This window comes from Euprymna scolopes, chromosome 21 (assembly GCF_053919585.1).
Source record: "Euprymna scolopes isolate OS-2025 chromosome 21, ASM5391958v1, whole genome shotgun sequence".
Taxonomy (NCBI): Eukaryota; Metazoa; Mollusca; class Cephalopoda; order Sepiida; family Sepiolidae; genus Euprymna; species Euprymna scolopes.
The window spans coordinates 43357393-43377233 of NC_136502.1; the positions used below are offsets into that span (position 1 = coordinate 43357393).

General features: G+C 35.0%; 1 protein-coding gene across 6 annotated transcripts in view; it reads right to left on the reverse strand.

The window, feature by feature from the left end:
• The window catches only part of LOC145242166 (uncharacterized), a 252042-nt gene that overhangs the window by 121049 nt on the left and 111152 nt on the right, over nt 1-19841 (reverse strand). The window contains exon 1 of one of the 6 annotated variants that reach the window (XR_013862662.1): nt 16891-16949. The exons of the other annotated variants lie outside the window; for them this stretch is intronic. The gene's annotated coding sequence lies outside the window, so the exon portion shown is untranslated. Of the gene's footprint in view, nt 1-16890; nt 16950-19841 lie in introns of those variants that run through there. 6 annotated transcript variants of the gene reach the window in all.

Sequence of the window (19841 nt, forward strand, 5' to 3'; positions counted from 1 at the left end):
AGTTCCCAAAATGAAATTCCCAAACATCTACGGTGCTTGGCTGAAGAATTTGAAAAATGTTAATAAATCTTAAAATTACTCATAAAGACATCAATTTAATGAGTGCGAACACTAGGAATTCCAATAACGCTCCTCCAATCTATGGTACGGAACCTAAGAGACAATTCTTTTTAAAGACTATTTTTTTTTTTTTAAGCAGTAAAAATCAGATTTATCCAATTTTAATGTCATTTTTAATATTGATTCAATAAATTAGCAAGGGCACAAAGTTTTGCCTGACCGTAAAATATGCTTAAGTATATTTTAATTTAAGCAAATTTCGTATTTATTATGAGAGAACCAATTTTCTATTGAATATTATATATACATAATACTGATTTCAAAAGTTTAAAAATATAATAATTAACTTGGGAGGTATCAGCTAGATTGGAAGCCAAAATATTTAGTGTTCCCTAGCGTTTGAGCTATCGAAAGATAGATTAGAAAGATTTCAAACTAAACCACTTCATACTATGAATGAATTTGCGCATGCACAAAAGTAATAGAAATATGTCAGTAAATTGAAATGAACATTTTTGCATTTAAAAGATTTTACTTGTTATAAACCATCTTTGGTGTATGATGACTATTTCCTGTTAATTTCAGTGTTATGTGACCAGTAGTTTAAGAGTTTATCAGTTAAATATTTACACAGACATACATCTACTGTTTTATTTATATAGATTTATCTAGTCTATAAATTTAAATTGGCGGATTTTCAAAGTCAGACCCAAATATCATTGAAGCCGACAAATGAAGCTGCTTCTAACTAGTCAATTTTCATATCTCATTGTTTTACCATGTTATTTGCAATATAATAGCATACTAAGTTACAATTTTTTTAAATTATTTTCTTCAGCCAGACGACTATTTTTAAATAATCAATTAAAAATATAAAACAGCAAGGAAGAAAACTTATTTTAAATTGAAGAATATAATAGTTATTTAATTGTCCTATCAACAGTTTTATATGCTAAATAGACGAGTCAAAATTTTGTAAATGCTTGGTATGTTTAATCAGTGTTGCTTAAGGTGTATCCTCAAGATCAACTAGAGAAAAGTTCTGCATAAAACCGACTTGAGACCCTTGCACAAGACCGTCCCTACACGGTAGTTCCCTAGGGCAGACAAGAGAGTGATCACCCTTGGATGTACGAGCCAGTTATGACACTTTGAGGACAAAAACATACACAACTCCAAATGAGAGATTTATCATCATTGCACATCCGGTGGCTCCAAAATTATAATCTCATCCTCATCGTCAGTTGTGTGTTATCTGTGAAATAACCAAAAATGATACGAGAATGAGAGGGAATGTTTAACAAATTTATTTAACAACTTGCAAGTGAGATAATAATGGTGGAGCCACTGGATGTGTAATGATGATAAATTTCTCATTTGGAGTTGTGTATGTTTTTGTCCTCAACTTGTTCATCCAAGGGCGATCACTCCCTTGTCAGTCCAAGGAAAGTAACTGCATATTTTTCTTTGTTTAGGTTGACCCAACAGATGATGTGCACATTTAAGTTTGGGCAACATTACTGTACATGCACAATTACTTAAAAAAAATTATGTTATCTATATATATAAAAGTGAAAATGTATGTGCGTATGTGTGTTCGCTTTTTGTGTATGTCTTCAAAAGGCTTTTTTCCGGCGGATTCTCGAGGCCGTCGCTCATTTTAAAAACTTTTTATATCACGTCTAAATGATAATATCTATGACTTAACAACGGTGGTCGCCTCTCTATTTAATTTGCCCGATTTTGAAACGTTAATTATTCGACATTTTTGGATCTGCACGTGTTGCATTCGTTTTTCAGTATAAAAAAAAAAAAAAAAAAAAAAAAAGCGAAACTCGATTCGAAATACTGGCCCACGGCCAGTGGTCTCTAGAAAGCTATGTAACGTTTGGTCAATGTCGGCTTCGTCATATCAGACGGTTGCTTTCATTTCGAGACAAGACACTCCCCCTAATAAACAGGGAGCTGTTTTTTTCCAAAGTTAGTTAAAAACAAACAAACCGGTTTATTGACCTCATTAAAAACTGTCCCGCAGAAAATGTTAACTGCTGAATAGCTATCACTTACCATCGCCGCATGTGCATTAAGCTTTTTCGTATAAAAAACAGACTCGCATTAAATAAAACACTGTCCTGCACTCAAAGTTCACGTCAATAACTCGTCAAAAACGGGCACCTATTGTTGTTTTTTTTCACACTTTACTATTTTCCAACTGCGCGTCAAGGCTTCGTTTTTTTTTTTTAAACAACCAACGATTTTTCTTTTTATTTACCCAAAACCACACACACTTCCAAACACCCGGGCAACGTCTATATATATAAAAGGCAAAATGGGCGCGCAAGTTTTTGTATGCCCAACAAAGGCGTTTTTTGCCGGGGTTCTCGGGAGGGTTACTAGTTTTTACAACTTTTTATACACTTCCTAGATTATAATATCTATGATTTGTGAACGCACGTCGTATCTACATTTATTTACATTGACTTTTATAAAATTCACGCTATTCCTTCCTCTCGCATGTTTGTTTGGCTTTTCGTATAAAAGCGAAACTAATTGAAAGCGAAGGCAGCTTCCTTGCCTTTCGTGCCGGGACGTCCAGGAAGCAATTAGCTTTGATCAATGTGGAGGAAATTCCTTATATCAGACAATTGCTATTCATTTAGACACTCCCTTTTTGTGGGGAGTTGGTTTTCCCAAACATCGTGGGGAAATAAATAAATGAAAAGCTTAACTGGCCTTCAGCCAACATTCATTTCTGCAGTCACTTAGCAAGTCAACTTTTTGATTGACATCACTAAATTTCAACGCTTTTCACTTTTTATGGCCTCGTAGCATAGCGGTAAAATGTCACGTTTTCTTTCACTTTCTATTTTGCCTTTGGGTTCGTCATGGGTCCGAGCCCCCCTACCTACTTACACTTTTTTTTTCTTTTACACCTCCAAATACTCGGGCAACGCTGGGTACCCCTGCTAATTACTGTTAAAAGCAACTCTGTTTAATTATTCCAACAATATTTTAAGTAATAGGTAAAAAATAAAACAATAAGACATTCATAGCCATACTGAAATAATACATTTAGAGGTGACCCAGCAGATCTGTGAATTAGGATGTAGATAGTGCTAGGAGTGAATGTAATCAGTGCTCAAAATGCACAAAAATAAAAACGAACTATTCAGAAATTCCCAAATTATCTCATCTTGGCGAAAGACACATAAAAAAAATGCAGTCCCGTCATCTGAATGGCAATTATAAAAACAACTAGTGACAAGAAGACAATACATGTTGCATTCGTGATGCAGGGTATTTTTAGAAAAATTATGCACATTAATTGATGTTTTATGAGAGAAAAATACTTCCGTCTAGCACAACACTGGCATAGAAATTATTCTTTCTACCTGAAGGTGAAAAAATTCCATTACCCCTACCTTCTTTATTATTTCGAATCACTGTTTGTTGACATGTGATGCTGCTGTGGTAAGTTCCTGAAGAATATTGACAAGTATAAAGATAACATAAAAAGTTATCTTGTGGGGGTTTAACAGTTTGACCTAAATAGTATTTAACCTTTTTGATTCTAACTAGTCAATTTTCATTTGCTATTGTTGTAGCATATTACTGACACTGCAGTAATGTACTTCATTAAAATTTATTAAAAAATAAATAATGTAGTCCTGCCTAGACAACTAGTAATAAGTTCCAACCTTCCAGAGGTTGAAACACAATTACAGGAGACGAAACTGGACATATTCTTTCTAAGCGAAACTGGAATAGAGCCAACCACTTCCCTAGATGAATTCATAATTAACGGATACTCTAACTTAACATCGAAATCTGACCCCCAAGATCGCCATGGGCATGGAATATGTGCCTACATTAAAGATGGCTTCCCATTTGGCAGGGATATCTCCAGAGAAGACCCTAATTTACCTTATATGTGCTTCCGGGTTGCACTTGCTTACACCACTGCATTTATATTTGCCCTCTATCGCCCCCACAACAGCAGAGTTACTATCTTTAAGAGTATATCTGAGAAAATGGACCACATCCTGTCTGCACATTGGCTAACATTCACATTTGTGGTGACTTCAATGTCCATAATGTGGAATGGCTGACCCAATCAAATAAAACAGATGACGAGGGGAGGTTCTGTCATGACTTTGCCATTGCCTATGACCTCACTCAGATTGTTCGCGAGCCCACCCGAGTGCCAGATACTACTGGTCAATTTGCAAGCCTTCTGGCCCTTTTTCTCTCAACCTCCCCTGAGCTATGTTCATGCACTGTTCTTTCTCCTCTAGGATCCTCCGACCACTCAGTTATATCAGTTAAGATAAAAATGAAATGTAATAAGTCCCCAGACGTACCTCTCCACCGTACTGTATACCGAAACTCCATGGCTGACTGGGATAGCTTCCGTACATTCATATCTGATCTACTGCTGCATTCCATGTTTAAAAAGGATGTGTCCTCTATAGTATCAGACCTAACAGAATGGTTAATTGCAGGCATAGACCGATTCATACCATCTAAAAAATTCCAACAAAAACCTAACAGCCAGCCATGGTTTTCCCCAGAATGTGCTGCTGCCATTGTTCACAGAAATCACTTTTTCCATAGCTACCAACGTAATAGATGCACTGAGACTAAAGCTGCTTTCAGGAACGCCAGCAACCACTGTAAAAGAGTAATAAAAATTGCAAGAGAGCTATATGCCCAGTCTGTTAAATCCAAAGTAGCTGATCAGTGGCTTGGTTCCCACCAGTTTTGGCAAATAACAAATAGGATCCTGAACAGAAGTGTGCGTTCTACCCCAACCATTATCAATGGACCTGAGGTCATCTCGTCAGCGTCAGACAAGGCCAAACTATTTGCCAAGAACTTTGCAGCTAATTCTATCCTATGCGACGAAGGCCATCAACTCCCCATATTTCCTCCTATAACACAAAACACGCTAGGTAATATACAAATATCTGTGCGTGAGGTCGCCAAGCTAATCAAGAACCTTGATTCCAGTAAAGCAACTGGCCCTGACGGTATTCCAATTATAGTGTTAAAAAAGCTTCAACCTGAACTTACTCCCATACTTACAAAACTGTTTAAGCGTTGCCTTAAGGAGAAGTGTTTTCCAACACCCTGGAAAACCTCATCAGTATGCCCTGTATTTAAGAAGTCAGGTGATAAGTCCTCTCCCTCTCAGTACAGACTTATAAGTCTCCTGTGTGTCATGAGTAAGTTGCTGGAATCCATACTAAATAGAGAAATAGTCAACTACCTCAGCAGAAATAACCTCCTTAGTAACGTACAATATGGTTTCCGTTCTGCAAGATCTACTGCAGATGTGCTAACGGTTATATCTCATAGGATTAGCGAATCTCTCGACAAAGGCTACCTTTCTAGGGCAATTGCACTTGACATATCAAAGGCCTTCGACAAGGTATGGCATAAAGGCCTACTTCACAAGATTTCCAGCTATGGTATAACTGGAAATGTTTTCTCAATCATTAAATCATTTCTCTCTAATAGGCTCATAAGAGTAGTGGTCGATGGACAAAAATCAGAGGCCTGCAGTATTAATGCTGGAGTCCCTCAGGGGTCCATCCTGGGCCCAACTCTCTTCCTGATCTACATCAATGATCTCCCTAAACACATACTTAAATCATTCGTAGACATCTATGTTGATGACACGACCATCTACGGCAACACATCAAAGGCTGTAAATGACAAAGTTCTCTCTGATTCTCTCTCCTCTGATCTCGAGAATGTAGTTCAGTGGGGGAAGACGTGGCTGGTTACCTTTAATGTATCTAAAACCAAGCGCCTATCCTTACACCATCAACGCTCTGATCCCCATCTGGCATCAATTGTAATGGATGGCTCTCGTCTAGGAGAAGCTCAATGTTTTGACAAGCTTCTGGGCTTGACCTTTACTCCTGATATGAAATGGAACACGTACATCAAGTCTGTTGCCAAGGTCGCTGGAAAGATGGTGGGATCCTTCTACCGCTCTAGAAGATATCTCACTAATGATGCAATTCTCTATCTATATAAAAGCCAAGTACGTCCAAGGATGGAATACTGCTGCCATATCTGGGCAGGAGCTGCTAAAAATAGCCTATCCTTCCTTGACAGAGTACAAAATAGACTTCGTGGCTTAGTGGGGGATTCCCTTTTCTCTACCCTGCAACCTCTCTCCCACAGAAGAGACGTTGCGAGCCTGTCTTTGTTTTACCGTTATTTCCATGGCAAGTGCTCGTCTGAGCTCCAATCTCTGGTCCCCCCTCGCCAATCTTTTACGAAAAACACCCGTCTAGCTGAAGCCACTGTCAAAAATTTTCCCCACTCTCTATCTGTGCCTAAATCAAAACGTAAATTCCATGAACAAAGCTTCTTTCTTAGAACAGCACGCCAGTGGAACTCTGTTCCATCTTCCTGTTTCCCACCTGACTACAACTTGGATGTCTTCAAATCCAACGTAAACAAATTCCTGATGAACCGCCCCCTTAAGTAAACACTTTATGAAATCTCAACACTAACGTACAATGTACTGTACATGCAATAACCCTTATCCCTGATTGGCTTCCGGGCCTTGATAAGTGGTGACCTCCTCGTAAAAAAAAAAAAAAATTTTTAAATTATGACTAAAAAATAAAAATTAGCAAAGGGAGATAGCTCATATTTTTATTGAAAAATATAAAACAAGTTATTTCTCTTACAATTATAATTTTATTTCTTTTTATATATAAGTTTTTCAAATGTGATAACAAGTTTAAAACCAAAATGACTTCACTGCATCCCGGTGGATACAGCTAATTTTTTAAATAATTTTTCTTTTTTTTTTTTTTACGATTAGTATCACTCAATAATAATAAGTTAAATGAGGTGCAAATGAGTGTCAGTCAAAAAATGAAAAGCACTATGTGAATACTAACATTGATTCATGATATATAGACTGCATTTGGTTATTTTTGTGGTGGCAAGAATGCGTTAACATTGTATTTGAAGATGATCAAACTATAATCAGCAGGGAAGCAGTTCCATGGTAATGTATTCCACAGGTGGGACGCCTTTACAAAGTAACTCTGTCCATGAAAATTCCGCCTGACACTAAGGACACATAGTAAGGAGGAATACTCTATTTTTGTTATGATGGCAAGACTAGTTTTCTAGGAGGAACTAAATACCTGAGCTCAGTTTGGTGGAATATTGAGCAAATAAAAGCATTAAAACTTTTTGATGTTTCCAAATTTTTTAGATGAGGATTGATAATTTGTATTAATTGGATTAATCAAACTACTGTTTTCATCTTAGATGTTATTCTCATAATGTTTAGGCAGATGTAACCTCCGATCTTCTCTATATACTTCTTGTCAAACGCAGAAATCTGTACCATAGGACCCGTGGTGTAACGGATATAAGTGCCAAGTAATAATCAGTTCTAAGTGACAGTCTTCTGGGGGTTGAAGGTTCAATCCATCCTCAGTAAACAGTCTTGTTCAAAAGTCCATACAGATTCACAAATTCAATGCAAAGATTCCAGAGTGCGATATGCTGATGATAATGTGGTGTGTATTCTGCATAAGTACCAAAATTTAATTGTTGTTGATGAAGTATCAAGTGCAAATTTATAAGACGTAAAAAAAAAAAAAGAAAAAAAAGAAGGTTAAATGGTATTTAGGTCAAGAAGCATATAATGATCCTATTATCATATCTTGGACTGCAGTACAACCTTTTGCATTGAAGGAGGTCAGCAGTTACATGAACCAAAACATTGTAAGAATAACATGAGAACAATAATTAGAATAATCCTAATAGTACAAATTCTCCTCGAAGAGTAAAGGATTTAATACTTTCAATAAAATTCTTTTTGATTACCATTTCTAATGAGGTGGGTGGAATGATTAGACTAATGACTACTGCTGTATGGAATCAGATATACAGATTTCAAATACTATTGTCTATTGTGGTCATTTAGATACTAATGCTGTTGAGGAGGGGGGGGAACAAGCTAAGCATGCGAGGTCCTCCTCCACAAGTGAATAAATCTGTTCTGGCAAAAATTTACTTTCACCATGACTAATGTTTGTGCAAAATTTCAAAAAAATCCAAGACGTGGTTATTGAGAAAAGTGTGAACAAATGAACAGACGAACAGAAGTGAATTACTAGGTCTAATTGTCGGGGGACAATAAATGAAAGAGTTGTCATTAATGAATATATCACAAACTGGTTTGAGATAACAGTAGGGGTATGCCAAGGTTGTCTCTTATCTTCTGCCCTCTTCAATATTTTATTTCACTACAGTTTACTTATGAAAATACTTATTCCAGCTGAGAGAACTGTTAGAGTGGAGACATTTCTTGTATTCATAGAAGCAGATTAAAAGCAAGTTACATTTTAGTATAACTGCACATGATAACTTCTTTTTTATTGAGTTCTTCAGAAATAAAAAAATATATACATATCAATTATGTAACTTCAAACGTGTATACATGTGTACATACTTGTGCTTCATCTCCATCTTATTATATTATTATTTGTTTTTTAATATTTATCGATTAGCATCAAGTAATAACATAAATATTTTTTAAATTCCTATTTCGCAAAATAATTTCATTATGAAATTAAAGCCATTAAAATTAATTTCCATTTTTTCATAAACAAGTCAGTCATTTTTTTTAAATTTTACCCCCCCCCCTCCCCCGTGCAATGCCGGGTAGGACAGCTAATTACTAGTAAAGATGAACATAAAAAAATGTATGTATTATTTGGATTGTTCAGACCGTTGTTCTGATCTTGGGAGTCATTCTCATGATGTAACCGACCTTTTTCAGGTGTATCTTGACAATGGCTTATTGATAAATGGTGGAAAGAATGTTTTTATCCTTTTTTATTTCACAAACGCTGGTTGATAGAATTCAAAATGTGTAATGCGTTTATGAAATGCAAAGAGTATCGAGTCGTTTCTGTTTTCATATTAGTTCAAGTCGTTTCCATTTTTGTATTAATAATTAACCTGTATTGATTTGATGTAACGTTTCTGAATTTTTTGAGAAGACGCGTGGTAATAAAAAAAAAGTCATCTTTCGTTTGTATGCAACAGTTGAGGTTTCGGATAAATTTGCTTTATTGCAAAAGCCATACTCATGCAAGATATTCCAGAGTGATGGCTGGTACATGCTGTCAAATGCCTTGAAAAAAATCTATAAACGGATGGCAAGACTGTCTTTGGAATTCAACATGTTTCTCAATCATATAATACAGCGCAAAAATTTGTTCTACACAATACGAAATTCCAGCTTGTTGTTCACGTAGCTCTTGGTCAATTACATCACACATATGGTTCAGGATCATTTGACAATAAAGTTTCCCTGGTTTATAGAGAAGGGTCACCTGCTTCCAGTTGAAACAATTGACAAGACTGTCTTTCTTAGGAATGCAAACGCCTACTTCATTTTTACTAATCTCTGGAACTACGCCTGTGTTCCATACTATACTACATAAGTGGCACATCTATTTGCAGTCACCTCCTGACTTAAGCATTTCTGCAAAAATGCTGTTCATCCCTGGTGACTTATTATGTTTTAAAGTTTTAATGGCTAAACAGACTTTATTCTTTGTGAATTTATTTATGTTAATAGGGAGAAGATAAAAAAATTCCTTGAGTGGACAGATGACTCTGGTTTGTTCAATACTTCCTTGAAGTTTGTGACCCATCTGGATAACTTATCTTCTCTTTGGAAAGCTTTTATAGGGCCTGATGTTATTCTGGAACAGCTTGTGACCTTAGCAATTTCATACACGATTCTCTGCCATATTATTGAGCCATGATCATTTGTCTTTTTAAACGCAGTGGTTTACTTCCTTATTCTTATCAATATACTGTTGGTATGAGTCTACAGTCTCAGAAGTAATATTCTATCTCTGCTGATATAGTTTTTCTTTCGCTCATAAGTTTCCATGTATTGTCACAAATCCAACCTCCTTTGAGTGACCGCTTGTAGCCTAGGATTTTCTTTCTTGCAGTTGACATGGTATTCTTCATTTCCTCCCAGAAATTAACTGAGTCTGGTGGAGCATCTGATAAAACAGTGAAACTGTATTTCAGAAAAGTCTTGAAATTAGCTGCAATGTCTTTATTTTTCAATTTGGAGTTGTTTGATTTTTTTTTTTTTTCTGTTTCTTTAGTTTGATTTTAAATTTGACAATAGACAGATAGTGATCACTACAAATATTCTCACCTCGATAAACACTTACGTCTAACAAGTAGGCTATTCTCCATTTTCAGATTTGGGTCTTATGCTCGTTCAAAACTCCAGTAATTTTGTGGGTGCACTTATAATCAAAAACTGATGAATCCACTTTCATGGTGTTCATACCATAAAATTTCATGAGCCTGTCTTCATTGTGCAGCTACCAAAACGTGGGAAGCAAATACATGTTCAAACCTCATCCTATTTCCTCCAATCTGTGCAGTCATGTTAACCATGATAAGGAGGATATTATGCTTTGAGGTTTTCTTGACTACATCGTGAAGCTGTTGGTAGAAACTATCCTTTTTATTGCCGTCTTGATTATTAGCAGAAGCATAATATTGAATGACAATAATCCTTACTGTTATTCAGCATTCATGGTTAATCTAGTGCAGCTAAGATTTAAAAATTCAACCTTATCTATTTTAAAATTAATTGTTCCAAATTCAAATAATGTCATTCCACTAACTAAAATTTTAAATACATTTTCAAAATGAGACATTCATTTTATTGCTTTCAAGAATATTTAGCTGACAATTATTTTTACCGTAACAAAACAGGGAATATTTATTGTCTTAAGAAGAATATCTGGCAAAAATTTACTTTCACCATGACTAATGTTTGTACAAAATTTCAAAAAAAAAAAATCCAACACGTGGTTATTGAGAAAAGTGCGAACAAACGAACAGACAAACGAATGAAACTTGAAAGGAATTAAGAAATAAAGGAATAAGAGACATCTTCATTTAAAGAATACATTAGTTGACAGTGATAATTATTATTTATAATTTAGCTGGCAATAACAATTTTTTTTTTTTTCAATTTTTAATAGCATTGATACTAACAGATATTTATTGTTTTAGAAGGAATATCATTATTAATAATAAATTATATAGATTGATGTAAAAAAACAAAAACAATGTGAAATTTCTACTAGTATGCAATTATTGCCCCATAACCTGATGATTAAAATAATGTTGGTATGGATTGTTTTTAAACATTAATGAAACATACAAGTGATAAATTTGAAAGTGAATTCATTATTTTAGATAGTTATAGAATTTAATTTTCAAAGTCAAACCCAAATAGCAATTCATCTGACATGTTGATACTTGATTCTGACTAGCCTATTTTTTAATTTTTTTATTTTCTTTCACTATGGCACAAATATATTGTATTTCGATACAGCTTATTCCTAAAAATACTTATTCTAGCTAAGAAAACTGTTAGAGTGTAGGAATTTTTAATAAACTCATCAAAACAGATTAAAGGGAAATTACCATGTGCAATATATTAAGTTCTTTTCCTTAAGTTCTTCAAAAATAAATATATATAAATTAAATTATGCAACTTCAAGTGTATGTAATATATGTAATATACACTTAAATATGTAATTGTAATTTGTCCAGATTTCGTATATATTATTATAGAGTCGTGATTTCAAAAGTAAAAAAAAATGTATTTGGGTGCCATCAGCTAGAATTAAAACCGAAAACTGTAGCATTCAAAGCTGGTGACGTTACTATTGTACCAACGTGATATGCATATGAATTGCTTAAAAATTAAAAATAAACTAAAATGAATGTACAAAATGTACAACGACTTTTTTCAATTCTGACCCATTTTTGACCCCTTAAAAACTATTTTAACCGACTGAAGACTCATAAAAGAATGGTCTGTAAAAAATCCAATCATTTGAGGACCCTAGCACCGCTGTGCGACTTTTAGTTTTGGAGGAGATAGAGTTTGAAAATATGGAGACAGACAGACAGACATAGAGTGTTTTATATATATATATATATATATGTATATATACTTAGGGATCACTGCTTATCAAGACCCAGATGCCACTCTAAGATAAGGGTTAATGAGTATTAGGTAGATGGTGAGACAAAATCTTGATGATTAGTAATAGTAGAGTAGAGTTTAATTATATAAGAGGATGGCTCAACAAGAATTCATTTACATTAAGCATGAAAATGGCCATGTTATAGTTAGCTGGGAAGCAGCCCCACGGTATTGTGTTCCACAGACGGACAGTTCTATGAAAGAAACTTTGCTCATGGAATTTTTGCTTACTTCCAGGCATGGATAGAGAGTTAGGGAAATTGTTGACAGTTGTTGAAGCTAGATGAGTGTTATTTTGCGGATGTTTTACAAAGGGGACCACAGATTGAGGCTCGGTTGAGCATCTACAATGAAAATAATGATAGAACAGAGGTAGATTGAAACGTTTCTTTCGTGAAAAAGAGGAAGAAGGGGGGCGAAAGGGTCCTCATTCACTAGATTTCGAAGACGGTTTTATACTCTGTCAGGGCAAGAAAGGGTACTCTTAGCATCTCTTACCCAGATGTGGCAACAGTACTCCATCTTAGGATGTATTTGACTCTTGTACAGGTAGAGGATTACGTCGGAAGTGAGATACTTTCTGGAGCAGTAGGAGGATCCAATTATTTTTCCATGTATGCGTGTTTGTATGTGTGTTTGTATGTGTGTGTGTTTGTTTCTCGCCTTCACATTAATTGCAGATTATTATTTATTTTTTACTATTAATCAACGATTAGTATCATGTGATAAAAATAATTTTTTTTTATTCTTTTTCACAAAATAATTTGATTATAAAATTAGTACCTAACATGAATTTCCATTTCTTTGTAAATAAGTCTGTCATTTTTTAATTTTTCTTTTTTACTTTTGGGCAACGCCGAGTAGATACAATTAGTTATTACTAGTAAAAAGACACATTTAAAGCTGACATAACTTTGTGCAATACGTGTAAGACTGAAAAAAAAAAAAAAAGATTCACGGAAAACCTGCATTTGTCCGTAAGTTAATAATTTTACATATCAGCCCCCGCCCCCAATGCGCCACATATGTAATTATTACCACATAACCAGGTGACTTAAGATAATGTGGGTTGTTTTAAAGCATTAATGAAACATAAAACTGGCAGATCTGAAAGTTAATTCATTTTTAAAATGTGATAGCCGTAAAGATTAATTATGACAACACAATAAAAAATCACAAATAGAAAAATGCATAAAATAACCTAATTAAGAAACACAAAAGATCAGGTGTTTAGTATAAAAAAAAAAACAGGAGCAAAGTTAAAAGATTGATCAATTAACGAGCAGACACAACATTATATATTTACATTATTTTCTAAATATATATAGTTATATATAAAAAAAATTTTTGACTCAAACTTTTGTTTACTAATACCACAATTAATATAATAACCTATGTGTGGCCCCAAGAGACAATCGATAACCCATGTAAAATTATGTGCATGTGGAGTCTATTGTGAAGCGGGGGTTGCACAATTCTCATAATCGCACCTCTCATTAACCAGTATTATCGTTTGAATTCAATAGGAAGGCGAAATCCAAGATGACTAGAAACAATGACGGGATAAGCAGAGTTCTTCCATATACAACACCTGGTATTTCTAAATGGTCATCCATTTAGTACTGACCAGGCTCAACTTCAGTGATCTAATGGAAATTGGACTGTTTACATGATTATGCCGTATGCAATTATTATTTTTTTTTTACAAAGGAGTCACCACTTATCAAGGTCTGAAGGTCACTCAAGGATAAGGGTTAATATAACAACAGCGTAGTAATCGTTAGTAGTTAAAATCGGGTATAATTTGATTATTTAAGGGGACGGTTCAACAAGAACTTGTTTACATTGGACTTGAAGATGACCATGTTGTAGTCAGCCAAAAAGCAGGCCAGCAGAACAGAGTTCCACAGGTGGGCAGTTCTAAGAAAGAAGCTTTGTTCATGGAATCTGCATTTAGATTTAGGCACAGATAGAGAGTGGGGGAAAATTGTTGATAGTGGCTGTAGCTAGACGAGTGATTTTGTAAAACTTTGGCAAGTTTAGTAAATGTAATCTCCAATACTGTAAGCTGCAGAAGAGTAATTGGGAAAAGAGTAACATGGAGACAGGATATCAATATTAGTGTTCATGAATATGAGAGCCGACATATGTAATATGAAAGACTTGAGAGCAGTTAGGAATGGAACTCAAACCTACCAAATGAAATGGTTGGGATTCCCTGTGATTGTGGTAAAGTATGCCCGAGCAAAGCAATTCTTTCAAGCCACAGTCATCTCCAAAAGGAACGTGTGAACTATCTACTTCAAAAAGGGAAGCAACTTGCGACCTATGCAGTAAAGAGTGCCAATCTGTGCCAAGTTTGAAATGGTATTTGAGAGTCCACAAAGACAGAGCCAAATCAACAATTTGCATTGGAGAACATTGCTTCAATTACTGTGCAAAGAAGTGTAAGGGCTTGGCAGGCCTGAAAAGCCACATTCGATATGTTCATGTATGAAGTAAAAGCTTGGTAATATCGAGATTATTACAGGTACTTATGAATCATCTATATTCTCCAGCTCCACTCCTCTCATAGTATACAGAAACAACTATTCGTTGTACTCTAACACTATTAATTACTTCATATGGTTCTGAAATGAAAGAATATAAACATGATCAAATTTGTCCTGAACATCCTATACCTGCATATGGCATTTATAGTTGTGCATATGGTATTTATAGTTGTTTATTTTCCCTTAATTCTCGTGTAAATTCCCGACCGCCTGGAGGTAACATCTTCGCCCATGAAGTCAAGTTGTACTCGGGTTGAATCTCCCTACCAGCAGTAATTAACACTTTCTACACTGATGATTACAAAAGCAATACTAGTGTCTGTAGTTATTAAAATAATTGTATATATATAAATATATGTATATATATATATATATATATACACACAGAATAGTCCCTGACAATTTCCCCCACTCTCTATCTGTGTCTAAATCTAAATACAGATGCCATGAATAAAGCTTCTTTCTTAGACCTGCTTTCCCACTGACTTCAACATAATCCTCTCCAAGTCTAATGTAAACAAGTTCTTGTTGAGCTGTCTCCTTACATAATCAAATTATATCCGATTTCAACCACTAATAATTACTACTTTGTTGTCCTGTGTTTCATTCTAAAATTGTGTTTTAGACTGGGTTTTTTTTTGTATCTTTTAGATAGTTGGGCTGGGAGATTCTTTTGACACCAATAGGGATCCAGCTAGTAGATAAAAATCTTCAAGGCATACTTTTCCAAAAAATAAGTTCTTCTAACACAGTAGCAATGCAGGGAAAGTTTTGGCAGGAACAATGTACCTGGTAGAAAGATAATTCAATGTTTGGTGGATAAATTTCGGAAGACAGGAAATGTGGCAGATGCCCACAAAGACCACAGTAGTTGGCATCATTCAGCCATAATTCTCCTGACAATATTCAGATTTTATGGGAATGCTTTGAGGAATCCCCCAGAAAATCAACACGTCTCTCACAAGACACCGGTATTTTGAGAACATCCGTTTTGAGGATCCTTCACGATAACCTTGAAAATTTATGAGATCTTGCAGAGGCAAACCAATCACAATAAAACAGAACAAGAAGAGTTTTTGTGAAGATATCAAACTGACTTGTTGTATTTCATTTTCATTCGTGATGAGGCACACTGTTACTTCAGTGGGCACATCAACAAGTTGAATATATGTTTCTCAACCCATAAACATACACATCGCGCTCTTAAACAACAGAAAATGACTACACTAAATATACATAAAGGAGGTGCCTGAATAAAACATTATCAACTATTAAATGCACACGTGCGCAAAATTGCATATTGTTTTCACTGGTCGTCATGTTTGTTTTTGTGCATACTTGCATTCAATTTTTGCACATTATTATATTAATTCTGTATACTTACTTGCACTTTTATATATTAATTCTATATACTTACTATTTCATAGCTAGCTATAACATATACTGACCCAACAGGTCGCGGGTAGTCTAGTACTATATATATTGTTTTTTAAATATAATTATTCACTGAAGTGTGTTTCATTATCTACAACTCATCAGAGTGGCTAAATCTACAAGATTCGAAATCAGAACCTCATGGTAAGAAGCTTAAACTCTTACCACTGAACTATCTTGCACAACTGTTTGGATATATCGCGATTTACGTAGATGTTATTTTATTTGTTTTTGTTTTTGCGATACGTTTTGAATGAATTCAATTATTTATACGAAAGTGCATTTTTACCTAAATGCAAGTTGGGAATGATTTTCCCTTTGACCAATTTGGTACCCTCAAATGGGGAGCGGCATATATATATATATATATATATATATATATATATATACGAGGGTTGTTTCAAAAGTAAAGCCTTTTATTTTTAACTAAAAAATGTTAAAGAGCTACAAAGATAGTAGTAATACCATTAAAACAAGCTCCAGAATTTATTTTTCTACATAGTCACCATCGTTCTTAATGCACTTTTGCCAGCAATGAAAGATGGCTGTGCATAGACGTCCATAGTGCACTTTATCATACGAGGGTCGTTCTAAAAGAAAAGCCTCCTATTTTTTTAACTTAAAAAGTTTAACAACTACGAAATTGGGAGTGGTACCATTAAAACAAGTGACCGTTTGTGTTTCAGAATTTTTTTTCTACATAGTCACCACCATTCTCAATGCACTTTTGTCAGGAATTCAATTACGCACATTTGTTTCTGATGCATGTCCATGACAGAGGTTGCTAGATTCTCACACCGTCAGCATCTGCAACAGAGAGATGAAACTTTCATGTCATGAATGCATGAGTTCAGTCATTATAAAAATGCAATTTGCAATCCCTTGGTGGAATAAAAAATAGAAGGCATTACTTTTAGAACGACCTTTTAAGTTTAAGCCTTAAAATTTAGACATTTTTGTAAAATAAAAATCATTTCCCCTTTTGCATAAAACTAAATTCACATCATGCTCGATTATGCCAAGCAGCTGTGTTAGAAAATTGCTGACAATTAATCATTTGTATCGTTTGGTGTTTTTGGCCCAAACATAAATATATAAATATATAAACATACCTAACTTTATAATGATAGATATATACATATATCTAACGTCATATAGAAATTAAAGTATGCTTATTTGCCTTCTCTACCTAAGATTAAATACAAGGTCAGGAGGTGAAATGGACTGACTTACAAAAATGCCTGAGCAGACCCGTTGATATTCCTTAGTAGAGACGCCTTCGGTGATAAACAATAAACTAATTCCTTCTCAGAAAGAGGGTAAATATTGGGAGGGTGGATCTCCTAGGATTGAACAAACCCATACCTAAGCTTGACAGCAACATAGCCACTGTCGGACTGATTGACGTAAATGCATTTTCGATTGGTATGAACAACGTACTGATACTTTGCCGGGTAAGAAACAAATACTAGAGTTTAAGTATGTAAGAAACAAATAATCGGCGACAACCATATTTAAAATATGGAAACAACATCATCATAAATGAAGAATACACCTGAAGAAGGCTGGAGAGTATATCGGCTGAAACATAGTACAAATATAAATATCACTGTTGATGAGAATAATAGGTGGTAGAAAAATAATGTAAGCTCTGGGCGATGCAAAAATGTCTCTTCTAAAATCAAAATAGTACAACTTAAAAAGAAAGATCATCCTAAGAAATTTCTGACTATGAAGAAATTATCCACCCCTATTTACTTGCCTCCCCACAAGGTCGGTTTTTAATATGGAAAAAAAATCAGTTTTCCAAAAATGGGCATTTAAATTGGAACAATAAAAACTGAAATCGTCTTAGTCTAGACGACTTTTTCCATCACCATTTAGAGATAGAAAAGATAAAATGTAGTATCAGAACAGATACTATACTTTGCTCCTAACCAAAAGACCAAGGGAAAAGCCTTGTAAAGCCTTGTTATGTGATTAGATGTACGACTGCACCTGTAAATGGTCTCAAATTACCAAAATCGGAATAAGTTTGTGTTGTGATTAAATTTTTGGCAAATTTAATGAAAATATTCCAAATAAATAGAATTGTGCAAATTCTATAGAACGCAAACAAAAACTGGAACAGACAGTAAGTCATTTCTTTGACATGTGTTCACTTCATCAGTTTGGAATTTTTAGTTTCTAATCGTGTGACATACACTCGTTCAAATTGCTTCCAAATCAGGATTGATTATTGCAATAATTTCAAACAAATTCTTTCACATTTTGCACACCTTTTTAAGTACTGCTACAAAAATAAGAACCAGTGACGTGGAATTGGTAGCGCAACTATTCAACTTCAACTCTGAAAATTTGAAAGGTCCGCTTTCAACATAGACAATCTTCTTTTTTCACTATTAATGTGTGTCTTGATGTTCTTTGAGAAAGATTAGATCTGGAGAGTATAAATACACGTGTAGAACAGGAGACTTTAATAGTATGGTCACATTGAAAAAAATAGAAGAAACTGCTTGAATTAGTAGATGTAAATCAAGTATTGTAGTATGATCAGTTGGCAAGGGAAGAAAGTGATAAGGATGGATTTGAGAGAAAAACAGATAAATAAAGACTTGACCAGACTATCAAAGTTTTTTTTTTACTAGTGGTAAATGAACCACTGTCACCAATAAATCCAGACACCCAAGTATAAACATTCGGCATGAGTCTAGCCTGTAGACTAGGCTTCACCTTTCACTGGTGCATATCGAGATTCATTTCAAACGTTCAAACGCCATTTCCAATCTCCACCACTATTTTCCTCTTTGATTCTTGAAATTCCTGAAATAGGCGTTCCAGTGTATCATCCCAATAGAACTTCCTATTCTTTGTTTTCAACAATTCCCAGAAGGATGCCATCACTTTTATTTGGGAAAAAGCATATGATATCTGATTCACAAGTCCAAACCAGGACCTGACACCCGGAATATTTGTAGGTGAAAGAAAATGGAGAATAGCTTCTGTCATTCTATTCATGGCTTAATAATACCATTGATGACTAGGAATCCTGCAAACTCCATTTCTGTCTCAGCAAAAATAAAATTATCCATGTTGAACACGATGCCCTTGTCTGCACAGTGATTAATGTACTCAAACGTATGCCAGAATGAGGATTCTATAAAGTCATCCCATAGGAGGCTGTCATCTATGCAACAGGTTTTTCAAGTCATATCTACTGTGATGTTGTCACACCGATGAGTATATCCATCACCTGACCAATGGAACCCTTGAGGAGCTAGGCAGTATCTGAACTGGCCCCACTCAGTGATGAATGTGGTAGTATCTCATGCAACTGAGGACAGTGGTAGGCGGTGGTATCCTTTCCATGCATCCAGGACCATTTTTTGCAAATTTGCAGGTAGCATGGACATTTGGTCAAACGAAGATGATGTATGGTGACATTGTTCAACTTCTGCAAATCTACCATTTGCTTCAGGGAACACAACCATCTTTGAACACCAGATGGTAGGAGCACCTACTGGTACTGGTTCTATTATTCCTAGAGCAATGTCTCTGTCCAACTCTTCTTTAACTCTCTTCTTCCTGTGGTGGGGGACAAGTATCGGCATGTGCATAGCTGTCGGTTTTGCACCAGAAGTAAATTTGATGTTTAGTGGTTTACACTCCATCATCTGGTTTGTACCTGTTGGCTTGTATAG